A 21,010-nucleotide genomic window follows, 5' to 3' on the forward strand; every position below is an offset into this window, starting at 1 on the left:
ATTCATTATAAAGTTAAGAAAGGTTTGAACAAGAAAACAGAAATAACTTTAAATTCCACCAGTCACAATTAAAAATTGTTAACATTTTAGTCCATGTACTTATATAAACTTTTGTACACATTTTTAATGAAAAATAAAATACTTCCAAATAGTTTTAATTAATTGGTTATTATTATAAAAGCAAGGTATGACTTATTTATAAATGTTTGTACATACTTGAGTTTGATTTATTGGGATAGCAGTTAAACTTTGTGATTACAATTGCAATGAGTAGTTAAGTCATTGACTTTGACTTGTCTTAAGTTGAATTTGTACTAGATTTATATACAGTACTTGAACATTTATGATGCCATAGGAATCACCCTGTTTATGAGTTTAATGTAATCTGTTAGTTACAACACTTGAGTACTCAGGAAACTTCGTTTGTTCATCAAAGTACTAAAAATAGACTGTGTATCAAAATTATAAAGACACTGGAAAATCCTTAAGTTTACAGATGGAACTAGGTATTAATCAAGGACTTCTTATACGTGATTGTTGATTTTTGCTAGACTTTTACAAACAGAAGAATAAGATTTGTAAGCCAAAGAAAAACTTGAGAAAGAAAACCACTTTAGATGGAGGTGGAACCCGTTCTGCTTAGGAAAGCATCACAAGAGTGGGGAAGGAAGAATCCAATGTCCTCTATGCCAACATGAAGGCCCTAGATGAGCTAATACAAGGGGGGGGCAGGGGAATGAGCACATAGGGAAAATGAAGGAGGGGGAGGGATGGGGGTTGCAGTGTATGGCACACTTCCTGGGGGTGGGACATAATTATAAGAAGGATTTTATCTAACAAATGCAGTCAGTGTAACCTAATTCTTTGTACTGTCAAAGAATTCCAAATGATAAAAAAAATTAAAAACCTTTATTTTGTACACTTAATGAACTCAGTATTAAATTTTAAAACCAGGGTAACCTGTTTTATGCACAAATTTCACTTGAGAACCTTAAAAGAAACATTTACTCTTTTGGCCACTCCAACAAGCATGTGGAGGGGGTTTAGCAGCCCCTATCTGCTACGTGGACAGCTCCTTCTCAGGAGGCATGGCACGGGCTGACGGGCCTTCTGAGAAGGCAGCCTCCACCTGGGAAGGAAAAGGTGACCACCAAATTCCTTAATTAAGCATCTGGCAGGTGGTCTTTCCAGTCACTGGAAGATGACGTGCTTTGTGTGTGTGATTCCATCTTCAATAGAAAGCTAAACACTGGAGATGGAGAGACACTGCCTTGTTTACCTTCACAGCTCTGGAGCCCAGCTGGTGCCTGGCACATATCAGGTGTCCCAGCACAAAGCTCAGGTACATAAAGAAAAGTCCCCCATAGCCAGTGCAGCTGGGGAGGGACAGCCTCTGCTCTGCACGTTCCTCCTGACCTGCACACTCTCGGTTGGTGTAAGAGCCCAGAGGATGACAACCCTGAGAAGTTGTTCTCTAGTGAGTCTTTTTCACCTTCCAGGGACACCCTAGTTCAACCATTCCCTCTGATTATTCCCTAGGGTGAGTTTAGACAGATTGCTGAGGGGCTTGTTATGGTGAGATCCCCAAGGCAACTCTTAAGGGTTACCTACAACAGTTAAAAAAAACAAAAAGAGTGTGGAAAATGCCTAACTGCTGACAACGTGTTGTTGAAAGACCCCAGGCAGTGAGCTGCCTGATCTCTTGGGTAAAAATTTAAAAAAAAAAATCACTTTGAAGCAGAAGGGCTGTCTTTTACCCTTGAAAACTCAGTGTCAGAGCCTCAGGAGAGGTGAGAGGTGAGTCAGCTCACACAGACTCTAGACAGGCTTGGTGAAGGGGACTCCTAAGAAATGGGGATAATTGTAACCTGCAAGCCCTCTTCAGCATGAAGGCTGCCACCACTGTTTCTCTGAAACTCGGCCCTGACTTCACCAGGCATCTGCCTCCCTGATACCCTTCCCCATGCTGACTGCTGCGTGGGTGACTTGTGTGGACATAATGTTCTGATCAGACACCAGGGGGGCAGGCATATATTGCAGAGGAAGAAATTAGGAATTGGAGATGAAGTAAATCTCTTCCACAGTGTCCTGTTGGTGAGTACAGCTTTGCACTGTACCTCCCTAGACTTCCTGAGCCGGGCAAAAGGATACTGTTGCCTGACCCAGGGTCCTAGCTTAGGCTTTATCTCTGCAGGAAAGCTTTCCTTCAGCCTCCTTTCTCTAAGAAAATCTTGCTCCTGATTCTAAACCTTCTCCTAAGTCTTGGGTTTGAATTTCAAAAAAGTAATTAAGATTCTTTCATTTTTCTGGGTTGCAGATAATTTGGCCTCACAACAGTCCATGACAGTCCAAGAACAAAAGCAAAAGTTGGTTTTTGCAAAAAGAGCTTGTTTGTGCTCATTTTCTAATTTCCATTTCCCCAGGGGGAAAAAAGGAGAAACAAAGGACAAACCATGTCTCCCCTTGCCCTTGATAGTGCATTTGAGAGACTTGCTTGTAGGCAGGTGAGTTGATGATAGCAACACTCTCCAGTGACACACACAGCGTTCTGTCCACAAGTGGTTGGGATTCAGGAGGTGACCCCTCAACCCCCCACCCTACCCCAGCTCACCACCTAGACCACCACCTGCTGGATCCTCCAATCAGGCTTTTCCCAATGGCCATCGGGTCTACTTGCTTCTCTTGACAAATCATTCTTAATGCAGTTAATTTTCCTCTTGGCACAATTTCAGTCCCCAATTTAGGCTTAATATTAAACATGCCCTTAAGCTATTCTCTTAGGAGGTTGGCAGGGGTGAATTTATTCCCCGTAGGTGTAAGTGCAAATTCTCATTATGGGAATGCTATATGACTTCATCATTTTCACATTCATAACCCTATTCCATGACAATTCTGAGCCAGCATCAGAGTCCTGTCAAATGTTGCAGGAGGGTGACAGAGTGACCTGGGCATGCCCCTGTGTCCCCTCCAGCTCATCTCTCACTGCAGTGGAAATTAGTACTTCCCTTCACTGTTCTCTTCAAGGATCATATTTGTATTCATTTTTTACATCTAGAACAATAACTATTGATTGCTATTAACAGTTACTATATATAAAATACTTTCCTTTTTTATTTTACCTACTTTTCACACTATATTTGCAGCCCTATATGGCCATGGTTTGGAAATCAGAAAAGTTTAGTAAGCTAAACACCAGACCTCTGGTTTTCCTGAACACCTGTGACATTTGCAGCTTACACCCATACTCACATGTGCACATATACTCGGTCCTTCTGTCCTTTGAGTAAAGTTAAATATCATGGAAAGAAACCCTGAAGTTCCCATTGGAGCAATGGCAACATACGGGAATCGCCAATGAACTTTCTTCCTCTCTCTACAATCAGAGTAAACCCCTTAGTTTGGGGAAGAGAAACTCACTTCTCATCTGTGCCTAAGCAGAGAAGTACTCCTAAAGCAGTTTACCCTCCTCTCTCCCCTACCTTTTCCATTCTGCTAGTCTTTTCAGCTAGAAACTGTTAATTATATTTGATTTTTATGATTCCTCTCTCTCCAATATATATTGAATTACCAAATGTAGTCAATATTTCTTACTGTATGTCCTTCTCTCCTTTCATCCATTTTCCATATCTATCCATCCATCCAGCTTTCCATCCATCTGTTCATCCACACTCACCCCTTTTTACCTCTTTCATAATGAGCTGTGAGACCCTGGATATCCAATGCTTGAGTTAGACTTTAGACTGTAGAAAAAATGACTTTCACACTGGCTTAGGGAGGTCTCTCCTTAACTTCCCACCCCCTCCCTGCAAATGAGAAGAGCTTCAGTATGTGAAGTTTTTGACTTATGTATTATTAATGGCAAACATAGGCAGGTGGCACAAGATCAGCTACTTCGTTAATTTATTTTGAATTTTTTTCACTCATGTCATTGTCAGAGCCTGAGTCTACAGCCAATAAAGAAGCCAGGGCAAAATAACTTCCATTTGCTCATGAGGCTTCCCTGCAGCCTCTTTAAGGCACCTCCACATTGCGCTTTCATGTTGATTCTGATTTTTTCCCTTAGATAAGATCTGACAATGGCAGTGAATTTCAGAGATTCAGAGTGTAGCCCCAATCACAGTGATTCAGTGGAGTCTATCAATAACGAAATAAAGAGAATGGGTCCTTAACATAGAGATGGTATGCCATCTTACTAGATTTAAATTTGGCCTGTCACTTCATTTATTAATTTACTCATTCAACAAAGAGCTTACTAAATATACAGGGCATGGTTATGTGAACTGAGGGTATAGTGATTTCTCAGTCAGGAGTCTACCCCTCAAACAGCTTCTAATCCAGACTAGAAGAAAAAGAAAGAATGAATCACAGCATGGAAAGATGAGTGCCAAATGAAGGCATACAGTAGGTAAAGGATTTATGAGAGGGCTCCATGCATCTGATCTGAATCCTTAAAAAGATAGCAAAGCATGTGATTGGTGGAGGAGGAGAAGTGCATTTCTACAAAGAAGGGAATAGGACTTGCACATTGCAGAAGGTAGCAGAAACGTGGCAGGTTCGGGCACCTTCAAGTGTGAGATGGAAAAGTGCCAAGAGATGGACTGGAGGAGTTTGCCAAGGCTGGAATGTGATCAACACTGACTGCCATGCTCAGATATTCGGACATTTTCCTGAACATGACCAAAATCTATTAAGGCAAAATCTATTCGAAGGACAACTGAGAGTTTCTCAGGTCAATGTTGTTAAATGAAATTTCATGGGCAGTTGTTCTCCCAGATATCAAGACTTATAATAATAATTTTTACCTAGTGTGAGTGAGCCCCAGAGAGTCTTAGGTTGGCTTAGGGTGAGCATCAGACCAAAAAATTTCAAAGAAAGACTCCTCAGGGATGCAAGCCTTCTGCAGGCGTGGTAGACATGACTACTTCAAAGGGACATCCCTTCCACAAACATACAGTTGTGCCTCCTTTCTTCCTCATGTCATTCTAGCTTTTGTTTGGGGTAAAAATTAAGCAAATATGATATAGTTCCTGCCCGTAGGGAGCAAACAAAGGGAACATTTCATCAAAGCATCAGTAACTTTCTAGGTTGCCTGTCTTGTGCCTCTTTCCATTCTCTGTCAACTCACCACTGTTCAATTAAATTTGCATCTGTTTCCAGGCTTCTCAGTGGTTAGTGATTGCAGCCAGAACCACCTAAACCATTGAGCTTTCTCAGATCTTCCTCTTGCACAGAGCTCTGTTTTTAATGATCTTTCAGCTGAAAAGATACCTCAAAGCACACTCACACACAGAGGTACTAATGGGGTCATAGGAGGGGATGCTGGGAAGATTCATAACACATTCTCTGTAGGCTCAGAACTCCATGACATGGGGGAAGGATTGCACCCATCCAGGTGGGGAGTGCCTCTGTCTGGGAACATTCTAATCTCCTTTCAAGCATACCTTGATCATTTTCTCAGCTGAGTTCACCTTTTCTTACACTCCCTCATTTTCTCTCAAGTTTGTTTACTTTATTTTGATTTAGAGGTCTGAACATCTTTTATTGGTCTTCTTTTGGGATCTTCATTATGTTCCAGGATACAGCAATCTCTTTTTTGTGGATTGAACATGTTTTTCCACTCCTATTTCTACTATTTCTCAGCATTTTCTGGCCTCTGGTGGACAATATGAAGTTGACATTTTCTCTGACACATTGCCAGTACCAGTGGGACTAGGCAGATGGCAATTAGAGAATGAATTGAAGGCAGGTTAACCCAGGGCATTAGCAGGTTATGAGACTCACAAAATGACAGAGTTGAAAAGAACCATAGAAATAATTAATCCATTGCCTTTATTTCTCAGGTAAGGACAATAAAGTTAAATGCTTGCTCCATATCACAGAGTTGATTACAGAAAAATACCAGAATCTGGATGGACCCTTGTCTCATATTCACTTCTGGTGAGTATTTGGAGTCCTCAGCTCTTACACAAACCTGAGGCTTTACTGCCTCCCATGTCAGAAATTTTTGGAGTCTGTCTAAGTCACAAAGATATCTCTTTTCCAGGAAATTTCCTAGGCTACCTGTCACTGCTAGCCATGCTTTGTCACATGGCCTCACTCTCCTGACCATAGTTGATTGGACCAGTGACAAATACTTGGCTCACACTGAAATAATCACATCCTTCATTCTGCAATGTAGGAGCAGACCCAAGAGAGATTTGAGCATATCCCTCCCTGTAGCTGGGCTTGTATCTTGGAAATGTGGGAGGAGCCATCACCCGCCATCTGACAGGTGGACTACCAAGCTGGGAAGTCAATCTGCAGAGACCAAATGACGTGGACAAGTGGGTGAGACACAGAGACAAGGAACAGAGAGAGAGGGAGAGAGTTTATTCAGAGGTTTTGTGTATGTTTTCTTTTCTTGGTTGTTATACCTTTCTGCTGCCTCTTTATATGTTGGTTCCTTGGAGTTAATACACATTTATTGAGAACTTATGACGTCCCAGCCATTCTTCTAGACTCCAGGGCTACAGTGTGCAACCAGAAGTCCCTATTTCTGAAGCTTACATTCTAGTTTAAGCAGGCAAACAACAAACAAGGAAATGCATAATTAAATGAGAGTTTTGGATACTGATAAATACTGTGAAGAAATGTTAAGAAGAATGAAAAAATATAAAATGATGGGATTGGTTTGTGGGTTATAGGTTAGATGGTCAGAGATAACACGGGCCACCCAGCATGGCTGTGCTGATTGTGCCCATACAACTCTAGCAGATGCCATTAGTAAAAACTTTAATGAAAATGGTGCCCTTGGAGTTGTGCAGTGCACAATGTAAACAACCGTCTGCAATAGCCCTGGCAAAGGGCTCTCTAAGAAAGGAAAATATGTATTAAAATCTGTTTGATGTGAAAATACGGGAGTAGAGATAGCTGGTGCAGTAACCCCAGGTTGGGAATCTCTTTATCTAGTATAGGTAAGCTTTTTTGTCCTTTCTTCTAAGATTTTTTATGGGTGTGTGCAGGATAATCCTGAAGCTCTAGTTTACAAGAGAGACAACATACAATGAAGACTTACTAAACTTTGCTGAATAAATTGGCTGCATATTTAATTCTTACAATAAGGCAGAATTATGAAGACGCTCATAATGGTTGAGAACTTACTGAAAATCACCAAGCCAGTAAATGGAATATCTAGGATTTTGAAGCAAATCCATCTCATTCCTGAGCCTGTGTTCTTTCCTATAATCAGATGATCAGATGCAGAGGAGTTATGAGTTAAGTGAGAATAACATGTGCTAGAATATTTGAAATTCTGGATAAAATACATTATTTTTAATGCTATCAATTACTAATATTGACTGTAAAAGAAAAGGAAAATCCCAATAGACCAACAACAAAAGCTGAAACTGGGGGAAATGTGAAACAAAAATAAAAGAGAGGACACTGGATTCTGATGATCTGTAAATTCTTTCAAGCCTTCAGTGAGCAGATGTCACTCAAGTTGTCTAAAGTGTTTTAAAGTTTAGAAAAGAGTCTAAGACTTCCTTTCTAAAAAATATATAATATAACACCCAACTGAACCCTTACATCTATTCCATTGGTATCCCTGGAGACATAAAAGGTTCATCTAAGAAACAAGAACATGTTTAAAACACATTCCAAAGAGAAGAAAGAACTCTTGGAAATTAAACATTCAGCTATAGGATAAAATGCAATGCATGAATTGCAATGGTGAATAGAAGACAAAGTGGAGTAAAGGCAGGAGCAAGTCAAAAAAAAAATAAATGAAGAATAAAAATGGAAAAGAAAATGAAAATAACAATGGAGGTGTGACATCCCATAAGTGCGGTACCATACAGAAAAAAAAATTGAATAAATCAAGAAAGAAGAAGATACGAGGACCCAGGGAAAGAAATGCCGCACAGAAGAGCAAGGGCTGGAGGACGCTCGGGGGTGCTCAAGGTGTGAGTGGGACTGAGTGGCACCTGTGGCTCAGCGGGTAGGGCGCGGGCCCCATATACGGAGGGTGATGGGTTCAAACCCGGCCCCGGCCAGCTAAAACAGCAATGAGAAATGCAACAAAAAAAATAGCTCGGTGTTGTGGCGGGTGCCTGTAATCCCAGCTACTCAGGAGGCTGAGGCAAGGAACCCCTTAAGCCCAAGAATTGGAGGTTACTGTGAGCTGTGACACTGTAGCCCTCTACTGAGGGCAACAAAGTGAGACTCTGTCTCAAAAAAAAAAAGAAAAAAGATGTGAGTGGGACTATCTGAAGTACTTGACCGTGTCAGAGGAAATTTTACAAGTGTGTCAGAGACTCTGTGAGATGTGCATGAAAACCTAAGCCAGCAAAGTTGTTAAGACAAGTGTTAGTTCTAAGAAAAAGCACGAGTTGGTCAAGATAGAAAATGTGGTCAAAGCACACCATACAGCTTAGCTGCAAAATTTCTCATAATAATAGGAATTGGGATTAGCCGTGGTGACAGGATGTGTGACTGACCAAAAGGAGCTGGGGGCTCTGGTGATGGGAGTGGAAGCCAGGTAGCCATGCTCTTCCCATAGACTAAAGCAGGAGTCAGTAAATGTTCCATAAATGGCCACCTGGTGGATATCTCAGGGTTTGTAGGTCTGATGGTTTCTGTTATAACTGCTCTTCTTTGCTGTAGTAGCATAAAAGCCACCATAAGCAACAGGCAAACAAATGGGCGTGGCAGCATATCATTCAAATTTTATTTACAAAAGCAGACTGCGCTGGTTTTGGTGGAGTCAGTTAACCACCCTCTGGTCTAAAGCAGTAGTTCCTGAACTTGACTACATAGTGGAATCACCTGAGAAGCTTTTAACACTCTTGATGTTCAGGCCAAACCTCAGATAACTGCATCAGTCTTTGGGGGTGGGAATCAACCATCATATCAGGAGGTTCCAATTTGCAGCCAAGTTTGGGAACCACAGAACAGGCCCAATACACCCAGGAAGGATAAAAGCCTAAATGCTAAATTTACCTGCTCTGTTCTTCTGGAATCCTCAGGTCATTGGTTTATTTATTCAACAGGCCACTCTGAGTATTGGTATAAAAACTCCCAATCAAACCAGAAAGGACATCATTAATTCATTTATTCATTTGCTAAACATTTACTTAGACCTTCATCTGTTTCAGTCACTGTGATACACCTTGGGGATACTGAAGTGACGAATGTGTTATTCCCAGTAATAAAGAAGCTCCAGACCAATGAAAACAATAGACATTAAACATAATAATAATTATTCCCCCCTACTTTGCTGAGTATTCTATGCTAGCAACTTAAGAGTTTTATTCATATTATTTCATCTTCACAAAATCCTCTGATATAATTAACCCTGTACTCATTTTGCATATGGTGACCTAAGGCCCCCAGAGTAACCACTCCAAGGTCATGCAACCAGTGAGTGCAGTAAAATTAGGGAATCAAAATCAGGTATTATCTTAATTGAAACTCATTCTCTATGGTCAGTGGTCTGGTAGAAGTAAAACCAAGTTACTAGGTATTTCAGTTCTGTGTGTTGCTGTGTGTCGCTGTGTGTCAGCAGTCCCCCAAATCATTGGTTTGAAACAACTATTATTTATTTGTTCACAATTCTGCAGTTTTCACTGGGCTCAGCTGGGCAGGCTAATCTCCCCAGGGTCACTCATGTGGCTGAAGGTTCTGCTGGGGCCAGATGTTGAAGAAGGATTCACTCACATCTGGTGGTTACTGGGTTCTCACCTCAGGTCTCCTGTATGTGGTCTATCAAGGTAGCTTGAGCTTGATATAGCTTGATTTTAGCAGCATTCCAAGATCACAAGACCCTCTGTATAAGTGCTTATTAAGCCTCTACTTGGGTAGAGTTTATTGATTTCCCATTAGTCCAAGTACGTTCACATGGCCAAGCCCAGAGTCAATGCAGGATGGACCTACACAAGGATGTGGACACTGGCAGGTGTGATTTGTTTGAGGGAGGCATTAATACAATAATCATCCACATTAGTCAAGCCAAGGTTGTAGAGATAGTGAGGGTAGCAATGTTAGAGATGGAATGCTAGATCTCACTTTCCTGCAAACCCCACGCCATGTGGCCCCTGCTCCATTAGAGGTAAAATGAGGTTACTGGGAGATTGTAGATGGGGACCTAACAATGAAAAGAGAAAATTCCTTTGCTGAATGTGGAAAGTGAGGTGAAGTTAGCCAAAAGCCAAGGCCAGCATGGGTTACAGTTAGAAGTATTCTGTAGGGTCAGAGGACACCGCGGGAAGTGGTGAATGAGAACACCCAAGGGGAAAGGAGTGTCAGATCCTTAGAGTCCATTCATGCTACAGAGTACGGGCTTTGTTCTCAGAAGTGTTACGTACAGGAGACCCCATGGAGTGCTTGGAAACGCAGGGACTTTTCACATAAAGTAACAAATCTGGCTGGAAATTGAGGCACATAACCCAGTGGTGGTTCTGTGCCCTTGAGTTTACTCAGAGCTGCTAATCTATGAAAATAAGGGGAACCCCATAAACATAAAACCCATAATTGCATCATATTCCAAGGCAGCAAAGACTAAAATATGTCTCCTTAGTGAGAGGAGAAATCTGTGTCACATGATGGGTCCATATTGTCAGTATTGGCAAGCCAGTTGAGTTTTTACATTTCTGAATCATTTGAGTGGAGTTCAAAATATTGTTTTGTAATACCAAAAAGGTCCAGAAAGTCTAATAATCAGGGAATCCTCCCCCGCTCACTATGTTGTCATTTTGCCAACTCTGAGAGGAACTAGAAGTGTAAAAGATTTCAGCTGAGCTGGAAACTTGGAACTAGAACCTTCTGAGTGGGCTGCAGTTTTGGCAAAAGACATTTTTTCTGCCCTGAGGATTTTATTATGTCTGATTTTTCTGATTGCTGCCAAGATGGGATGAACTTACTTTGTTTGCTTCTCAGTGAGAACTTCTATTTCCGTAGAAGACTTGGTTGCAGGGCACTGCTGAGCCATCAAGGATAGCAGGAGGGAAAATAATAATGGTTTATATGTCTGCAGCACCGTGTCATCTACAAAGCTTTGTCATACTCTTTATCTCATGGGGGCTTGGCAACAAGTCTGTGAGCAAAGCAGAATTGGCAAGTTGTCCCCATTTTACAGATGACGAGATTTCTCCTGGGACCCCTGGCTCAGCCAATGACCCTGTGATCTGTGTGAGCCAGAATCTAGGTGTCCTCCCGGCTGCTTCTTTCCCCCTCAATTAACCCATATTCAAACCCAAACAATTTTATTTTTGAGGCACTTCTCACCCTTATCTGCTTCGTTCTACCTCCTCAGCCTCCATTCCAGTTCAAACTGTAATTGTCTCTCATCTGAACATGCAACGCTGCATCCACCCCACTCCCATTGGCCCCTCCACAAAACAGTCAGAATGATCACTTCAAAACGAAAACCTATTTGTGTCACCTCTCTGCCTAAATCACTAAGTGGCTTCTCATTACACCTGGAATAAAGACAAATGTGCTTAGCACGGCCCACCATGCCCCATAAAGGATGGCTCCTATTTCTCCTGCACATCTTCCATAATCGTTACTGTCTCTGCTGGAGCCTTCCTGGTCTCATTTCCGTCCCCAGTAAGCATCAGAATCCCTCCAGCCCTCTTTGCACTTGCTGGTCTTTCTGCTCTTTTCACCTAGTCAGCTCCTTCCCATGCTGTACTGGGTTGTCCCAAAAGTTGCCCCTGAAGTCATGGGAAGTTATTTATGAAATATTAATCACAGAAAAATATTCTGTATGTGTTGGCCACTTCTTTGTAAAATTTTATAATGAATATTATGTCAACAAAGGTACAGTTATCCATTTTTCCTATGCACGGCAACTTTAGGGCAACTTTTGGGACATCCTATAGATCTCAGCTTAGTGGTCACTTCCTCAGAAGCCTTCCCAGATATCCTTGACTAGGTCAAAGTCCCCCTCATGCACTCTTGGAGAACAATGACCTCCCAACCCAGTCATGCGCCCAGTCCCGCACCATGCATTACGGCTGCCAGCGTTCGTTCGATTGTGGCCATGGTAAAGTTATTATCTACCTCCCTACTACACTGCAAGCTGTCTACCATCACGGCCAAGGCACCCTGCAAACTGCACAGAACACAGAAGGTGTTCAATAAATAATTGGTAAAAACAGAGATAGATTGAAAAATGAACAAACAAGGAATCTAAGCCCACAGAGGCCTACCACTTAAGGTCACTCGGTCAGCAGGTATTTCAGAGGCACCTCCACTGCCTATATCAGGTTTTCCCCGTAAGTTCCCAGTGGCCCCGGTAGCAGTGACTTTTGTTCTGCAGAATTTCCTTCAATGTCATTGACACATATCCCATCAAATTTAGACTTTCCCCTTTCATCATCATTCAAAATTGATCTGTGTCTTACTCTTTCTCACCATTGTTCTCATTCAACTGAGGGTTCCAGGGACTTGCACTTAACACAGAAGTTATTGGCCACCTTTTAAGCATCCCTCAAATTATATCATGAAGCGTCTCCTGGCCTGCTCTCCTGCAAGGCAGAAAGCTGCTTTGGTGGTTACTAACTCACCAGCTATACAGCCCAGAACACTGCCTTCTCGTAGTGGGTGCTTTGCCCTGGGATTCTCTCCCCCATAAGCTGTTTCCACAGTTCATCTTAGACACGAACACCCAACTTGTCCCTGGGGTATTGGGTGGGGGTTATTGGCAACTGGATTTCATTGCCAAGGGATTTATTAACAATCATTTCTATTGGTATATTTGTAACTCTGTTTCCATGATCAATTACAGAAGTACCCTGTCCCCACAAGGAATATACTCTAAGACTCCCATAGATGTCTGAAACAGTGAACAGTACCCAACCTTATCTACAAGTTCGGACAATTAAGTTCTGAACTCATCCTAGAAAAGGTGCTACCTACCTCATTGCTGAATACCACTACAGTCACCATCGAAGTCCTCCCCTCGGACATCTGGTGGCCATAGTGATAGTCAGCAATGAGGTAGCACTTTTTATCTAGGATGAGTTAGCGAACTTAATTGACCTCACATATTGTTTTTTTTAACCCAATAACCAAAATGGCTAAGTGACTAATGGTTGGGTGTTGTATGCTGCACAGATACTCTGGATGAAGGGATAATTTACATCCTGGGTGGGATGGAGCAGGGGAGGTGAGAGATTTCATCACACTACTCAGAACAGCAAATAGTTTTATGAATTATTTGTTTGGGGGATTTTCTAAAATCCTCAACGCATAAGGAAAGTTCCTCTTTCCTCACCTTCTGTGTATAAGCCCTTAACCTGCCTTTAGCAGGAATCTTGCTAAAACAGTTTATCAAGAATTCCTCTGCCCCTGATGTCTGATTGAGTTCCTCTTTGTAATTTCCCATCCACTGACCCCCTTACTCTGCTGTTTGGCAAACTTTGTTCTCTTTGGAGTTGAGTTCAATTCTATATTAAGCAACATACAGACATACTGTACACATCTATGACTGAGTTCGAGGTCTCTTTCCCCTACTGCAGTAGCTCGAATAAAATCCGTCTTGCCATTTTCAGCAAATGTCTGCTGCAGAGTTCTTTTTTTCTTTTACACCTTTTATTACACTTAGACTAAGACTCAAATTTGTTAAGTTGGATATCATCTTCCCATCTCCCTCTCTCCCATAAGCTCTAAACACACCTGCCTTCTTTTAGTTCCTCACATGTCAGATCCATCTCATCCCTAGTCTTTTATGCTAGTCTTTTCTACTGCCTAGAGACCGTTCTGCCCACAACTTTCACCTGCCTGACTACCTCTTGTTACCAAGTTTTCAGTCTAAACATTGTGGGATCGGAACGATCCACTCCAATCACCCATTCTAAAGCCACCCCTTCTGCTCATTCCACCCCACCGCTGTTTCAATTCTCCATGTCAGAGGTTGGCACACAAAGCCTGAAGGCCAAATCTTGCCCCCATCTATCATTGTAAGTAAGTTTTATTGCAACACAGCCTCACCTGTTAAGTCTTTGACTGCCTTTATGTTGGAAGTGTGAGTTGCAATAGATGCCTAAATATTTACTATCTGGCCCTTCATAGAAAATTTCTATCCCCTGATCACAACGCCCATCACTAACTGATTTCTTAAGCTATCTTCTGCCTCTCTTTATTAGAAACTATAGAAACTTTGTCTTTCTTCTATGCTCTATCCATGTTTTTTATTAAGTGCCTGGAATATGATAGATGCTCCCATAATATTTGTACAATAAGATAAAGAATGTAGAGCCACATCTCGGTTAGAGTTTTGGCTCTGCTTCCTCCTGCCATGTGACTACGGTCGATTTCATTCCTGGTCACCATTCTTCATCAGTTCTGGATGTATTTCTTCTTATCACTTGACTTGGCAGCTCCTCCTACTAAAGAGAGCAAAGTATAATTCCCCAATTCTTGATTTGGTTTAGCTATATCAATATAACTTCTTTTTGGCCCATAGAATGAGACATAAGTAACTGTGTGCCAGCTCCAAATTTAGGCTCTTCTGTCTCTACCACCACCATGAGAAGCACACACCCAGTCCAGCACTCTGGCCCGGAGGAATGAGAAACTCATGGAACAGAACGAAACCATGGCCAAGCCTGGCTGAAGTCAGCCAACTCACAGCTAATGCATAGACAACTAAATGAAGTAAACGCTCCTTGTTGACTGCCATGGAGGCTTAGGTTGGTGTGTTATGCATCACTATGTGGCAGTCAGGTATATGATGCAGTGAACTTCAATAATTTAGATCCATCTAACTATTAGTTTTCTTCTCTGATAAATGGATAATAATAATTACTATCCTTGAGTCTTAATCACAACAGGTATAAAAACCACTTTGCAAATGATGACACACTAGGCACACATTAGAGCTTCCTTGCTATTAATTAGAGAACAACACAGGTGGATCTATTATAAAGTGTGCAATTGAGCCCAATCAGGTGGTGGGCTGTGGAATGGCACCTGTGGCCCTTCTGGAACAGCTAATGAGTTTGTGGCTTTGTCCTGAGCCACAGCCTATGCATGCCACAAGGTGGGGGTGGCCTCAGTCTTTAGGACAGGCCTTGAGCAATTCACTCAGGAGAAATGGAGAGAGACCATTGTGGGGAGAGGCAAAGGGTTTCCCAGAGGTGACACACTGACTGTCACCTCCAACATTTAACTAATTAGACTTAGAGGCAAATGGGAAGACTTCAGCATTTGATAAATTAATCAGCAAGGGCTGCAGCAAACTGCTCACTCACATCGTTAACTAGATATCCTGAAAAGGAGGAGAAAGCTTTTGTAAAGTGTTGATTCTGCAGCTTTTATTTCTTATTTATTTATTCATTTCTGTGTAATTGATGGACCAAGGCTTTGATCAGATGTCATTAAACAGAGGAAAACCATCTTTACTGGTGGATTCAGATCCCAGCTGTGGCCAGGGCCTGGTGAAATGGGTGAGGCACTCCGGGCAATTCTCAAAAGACTGAGGATGCGCTCAAACATAATCAAAGGATCAAATTGATGTCTGGGCAGGCCACAATTTCAGCAAACAGAAAAAGCTTTTAATCCAAGAACGTCATGTAAGCGGACAGCTTCCAATTAGTCATCTTGATCAGTCATCAAGATTTCATCTCTCAAAAGGCAGCTGAAAATAGAGGACTGTGTTGGGGGCCCCCAAGCTTTTACTGAGACTCAGTTTCCATCAGGGCCCCTCCCTTCCTCCTGTCCTCTCATCAGTGCTGCCTTTGGAACAGGTTTCTCAGAACCCCTAAAGAACATGAAGAAAAGCCAATTTCTTTAACAGTAAGAGGGAGGGAAAAGAGAGAGATCCACAGGCTTGGCAGGCAAGGAGCTGTCTGGAATCTCTCCACTGGTCCCCTGGCGGCTGTCCATGGTGGGGGTGGAGGTGCCACTTAGCAGGGCCTGAGGCAGTGTTATAGGGCACGGCAGGGCATCCGGGGGAGTGCTGCCTGTGCGCTTTCAACTACACTCCTAGGCCTGCCATTAAATATGTCAGGCTTAGCATTTCTCACTTCAAATGAGCCTGGAAGAGTCCCCAGAGCCTCGGCCCACCTCCTCCTACCTACCTTCACTCATTGCCTTTCAACTGATGAACAAGACAAGGTCAGCAATTTCTAGCTTTTGACAGAGCCCTGTTTACCTTGTGGAAAATTTAAATGGAATTCAGGGACGCTTTGGGGCAGAAATGTCATCCAGACCTATAGGCATCAAGACCATGGGTCAGCTCTCCCTGCCCACCTGCCCCTTCATTATCCCATTAGCTGCCCAAAGCACCTGGCCATGCAGGGCAGCAAAGACAGAGTTTTGTGATAGAGAGGGGTTTTGGCAAAACAGATTCTTGCAATCTGGGGCAGAATCTGTAGCACACAGGCCTGGTAAATGCCAGCTTGTGCTTTAAGGCATCCCCTCTTCCAGACACCTTCCCTGGTTCTTACTCCCAAGCTTGGGTCAGACACCCCATGTCTGCCTTCCCACTGATTCCTAGGTCCCTCGTGCCAATGGCATTAACCCTAGCTTCATTATCACGGTCTGTGTACTGGTCTTCCTGCCCTCTAAGACACATAGCTACTGTAAGGCAAAGCTTGTATCTTGTTTAATACTACCCCAAATGCCTAATGCCATGATGGCCAGGACGAGGCTGGGCTTTGGGGTCCGAGGCAAAGCATACAGGGCTGGTGCCTGGCAGCCTGGGTCCATACTTTGGTTCACCTCCTTATTAAGTCTCCTTACTTAACCTTGAGTAAGCTGCACAAGCTCTCTGAGCTTCGTTTTGATCATCACCGCAGTAAGTCAACATGCACTACTACCTAACACTTGGAGTGCTTATTAGAAGAAGAAAAGGAGCTAATGCATGCAAGCACTCAGTGAGGAGCCTGCTTCATAGCAGGGGACCAAAACACTCTTTCCTAAGCTTCCAGCTTGGTATCCAAGGCAATAGTAACTTTTTCTTGCTGTTGTATTTCATCATGTCCCCTAGTAGTTAATTAAACATTTGATAGTAAGGACAACTGGCATAAACTGGTTTTGGAACAAATAATAGCTGACTCTCAATAAGCACAAAACATACCTGGTAGGAAAAAGAAAAAGACAACGCACACTTGAAAATGGCCCATGCCCCACTAACTACTCACTATTCAATGTGTGGGGGGCTTCAGAAAGTAGGGTTATGTAGGGGGTAACACATCATGGCACCTGCAACAGAGCCCGGTTTGTGCCTGGATCGTAGGACTCACTGGCTTATAGTATAATAATGTGGCTATCATCACCACCATCATCACTTATTGTTACTATTATTATGGTTGTTATTTGGGTTCTGGTTCAGACAGCCTCTCAGGTGCCTTGACTACTCATTGGAAAGTTTCTAATTGTATCAAAAAGATGGGGGGCAAAAGCCAGAACAGGTTTTCAAAAGTTGTTGCCTGCTTTAAGTGTTGACTTCTAATAAATTAACACTTTTAGCAGTAAAAATAAATGCAAAACAATTTAATGGGTTTACATACATAATTACACAATTTATTTTTGAAATATGAATTTGAGGTCCATGCCCTGCAACCCAATGACAAGTTTTAAAAGTTCCTTTGAGGGAATTGATTTCTGTATGTCCTGTCAAGCTATCCCTGTGAAACTTGGTTAAAAATGTCATTTGAAGGAAAAGGCTGCATTTGAGACCTTCTGTGAATAGGAGGCCTGGACCAGATGCCCCAACACCCCAGACCCTGGGTTTGATCTTCTCTCTGACTCTCCCTTTGTCTAGAGCCCTCTCTCTTCCGCCTCCCCTCTCTCTCATTCCCCCTCATTCATTCTCTCTCCTCTGTCTCCTCTCCCTCTCTCTCTCTCATTTTCTCTCTTTCATTCTCTCTCTCCCCCACACCCCTCTCTCAGACACACACACAAGATCTATCTGTGGGATTAGTTTTTGCCCGCTCCATCCCTGTCTTAGAAGCTCATCCTTGCTTTAATATTAAACACAACAAGCCCGGATACAAGTCATTCCCTTTCACGAAATCAAATTAAACTTTCATGAAGGCTCATGAGTTCCTCTGTGTGGTTTTCCCTTCAGCTTCCCCACAGAAGCCAACAAATTCTCAATTAAATTAACCCTCTCCTCTCACTCTGAACAGGCACACTCATTTGGCAGCTGAGGGTCTGCCCCTAAGCATGTCCCTGCCAGCTCCCAGTAAGCAGCTAGCTTGAGGCAGTATTTGCAAAGCAAGTATTTACTGGTTTCCACCAGGGGTTTCTTTCTGAACAATTTCACTTGAGCTAAGAGCTCTAACTCCTTAAAATTGTCTCCATGTTCCCAAACTGACTTTCCTTCTTGCAGAACTGTCTTTAGGGAGCAAATTAGCTTGTTATAGATTCCAAACATATGCGCTAAATTCTCCTCTCAGTCTCTAACATGTTTTTTTTTTTTTTTCTTGAAAAATGTGAGGGCCCGGTACGATGTCTTTATTGCCAGTGAAAAGCCTCTAGCTCAGAGCTCCCTTCACCTGCTATGCTCCTGACTTCATAGCTACTAAAAAAAATTTTTAGTTGAACTAAATTTTTAGAACTAAAAATTCTTTTAGTTACTAAACAATTTCAGAAAATTAAAAGAAAAGCCAACCATTTGTCAATTCTTAGTATCACAAAACAACTATGATACATTGTTGTTTTGAAAGTCAGAAGTCATCAGTATGCCAAAGCTGGACAAATAATGAAAATTAAAAACCCTCTCAAGTAACACGTCCTGTTGTTCCATCTCTGCATTGAATATTAATGTTTTTCTTGTTTTGGTCTGCCTCATGTTCCCGGACAGCCAGTGCGTATGTTTAAATGGTCCTGCCGTATGTTAGAGATTTCATGCCACTGCAGAGAGTTCTTTATCGGCAGAGAGAACAGACTCTCCAAACACTCTCCAGATTTGTCTGTTCCTTAGTTGCTACTGCACCTGCAGGTATGATGATGGAACATGAGGAGGCCTGCCCCTTTCTGGGAGGGCTCTGGAGAATGTTTAACTCTGTTGACTGCAAGGGTGAGTAATTCCTCTTCCTGTACCCTGGGACTCCATGAGTATCCTGGGACACTTCTCATTGGTCCAATAGCTCCTAGGTGTGTCCCGAGGCTCTATCTCCCACGAGTCTCCAGAACTTCTAACCATGTCCTCTAATCATGTTACCTAGTGGTGACCCGTTTGTTGTTTAGCCATTCATACATTCATCAGTGCTTTGCAACTATTATAGGAGATGTTAGCAGGACTGGGGTAGGGGCACTTCCCTTGTTCACACTTGACTAGGAATTGTACCAGTTCTTCAGTAAGAAAAAATTAGAGCTAGCTCAGTGTAAGTGTATGTGTGTGTGTGTGTGTGTAAGAGAGAGAGAGAGAGAGATTGACTCTCCATAGATGAGACTGTTCTTCTCAAAAGAATTCATTCACAGTATCCAGTTAGAAGAAACCTTCCTAGTATTTTTTAAAGTATCTGCAAGGGGACCAACTTGAAAATAAAACCAATATGGCAAAGACTGAATACTTCCCACCAATCTTATAATGCTTTCTAACTTTTGACTTTGAAATCTCCTTTATAGGATCCAACTTTAGAAAATAATCAGAGATGTATAGTTCAAATTTCTACACAACAATTTTTAATGTAATGTAGCTTTAAAAAGACTGGAAACACCCTGATTGTATAACAATAGAAATTTTTTGCTGTGTGTATTATGCTTTCTTTAAAAATGATGTTACAGAAAATGGAAAATAATATTTACTGTATAAAGTAGGGAAAGGGAAGATTAAAAATAAGTACATAAACTCATGAGGTAGCCTGAATTGGGTGGGCTAAAATGGTTTGTCAATTTCAAAACCTCCCCAACCTCTCAGGAATAGTTCAGACTGTAACATGATAGTCAGAGGTCAGCTAATGCCTAAGTATGAATGGTCATGAAAGAAAGCTGCAGAGAGGGCAGAGCAAGATGGTAGAATAGGGACATCTCCTTTCTTGCTACTCCAGGGGCACCGTAAAGCAGCAGGAGACTTCAGGAATCAAGGAGGAGGTCTGGAGCTGAGGAAAACTGTCACAGAAAGCAAATGCTGGGTATAGGAAGAGGCTGGCCAGTCAGCTGGCTCTGCCACAGGGGGTCTGGGGATAGGAAAGGGCTGTCCCGCAGTATTTTGATTTTGGACTGAGCTGCTCACTGGAGCAGTGAGTAGACTTGAACAGTGAGTGACTCATGGCCAAGGCTGAACACTGGGACACCATTGTGGGAAGGCCACATGCACATGGAGGAATAGTCTGCTGGGTTCTGACAGCTCTGGCATGACTGCTGAATTCGATTAGCCATCTTCGGGGTGAGCTCACTCAGCTAGTGGGCCCTGCATCCCCTGGGAAGGCCGCTTTGTTGTCAGAGGGCACTGTCTAACAATCCTCCTAGGACGTCTGGCAAGAGCTTTGGGACCCCAGTCCCAGGGGGACTGAACGCTAATAAAGGGAATAAGTCTGGATTGAAGGCAAAGAGTTCAGAAAGATAAGATCTGGTCTCCTTTCCAATTACAGACTGGCTTCTGACCTGCATTATATACAGAAATTCCAGCGTGTGTTCTCAGTCTCCTAACACCACAGCACCACCTGGTGACCAGGAAATATATTCCAACATATACATATAAATAATACACACATCTGTTATTTTATATTTTTTACTTCTTTTTTCAATTTTTCTTACTATTTTCTTTTCTTTTTTTCTATTTTGTTGTTCTTGTTTTCTATTTAGTTTTTTGTTCGGTTTCATTTTTATTTTTTCATTTTTACTTTTTTCTTTCCTTTTTTGGAGGGGGGGCAGAGGCTGGATTTGAACCCGCCACCTCCTGCATATGGGGCTGGTGCCCTACCACTTTGAGCCACAGGCACCGCCCTTTTTTTTTTCTTGCAGTTTTTGAACCCGCCACCTCCTGTAGCAAGAGTTTCTCCATTTTTGTTACTGTTTTTTAGCCTGCTTATTCTTTTTTTCTTTTTTATTTCTCTCCTTTTTCTCTCTTTTG

The sequence above is a fragment of the Otolemur garnettii genome, unplaced genomic scaffold (genome assembly GCF_000181295.1).
Source record: "Otolemur garnettii isolate 467f Iridium unplaced genomic scaffold, OtoGar3 scaffold00062, whole genome shotgun sequence".
Taxonomy (NCBI): Eukaryota; Metazoa; Chordata; class Mammalia; order Primates; family Galagidae; genus Otolemur; species Otolemur garnettii.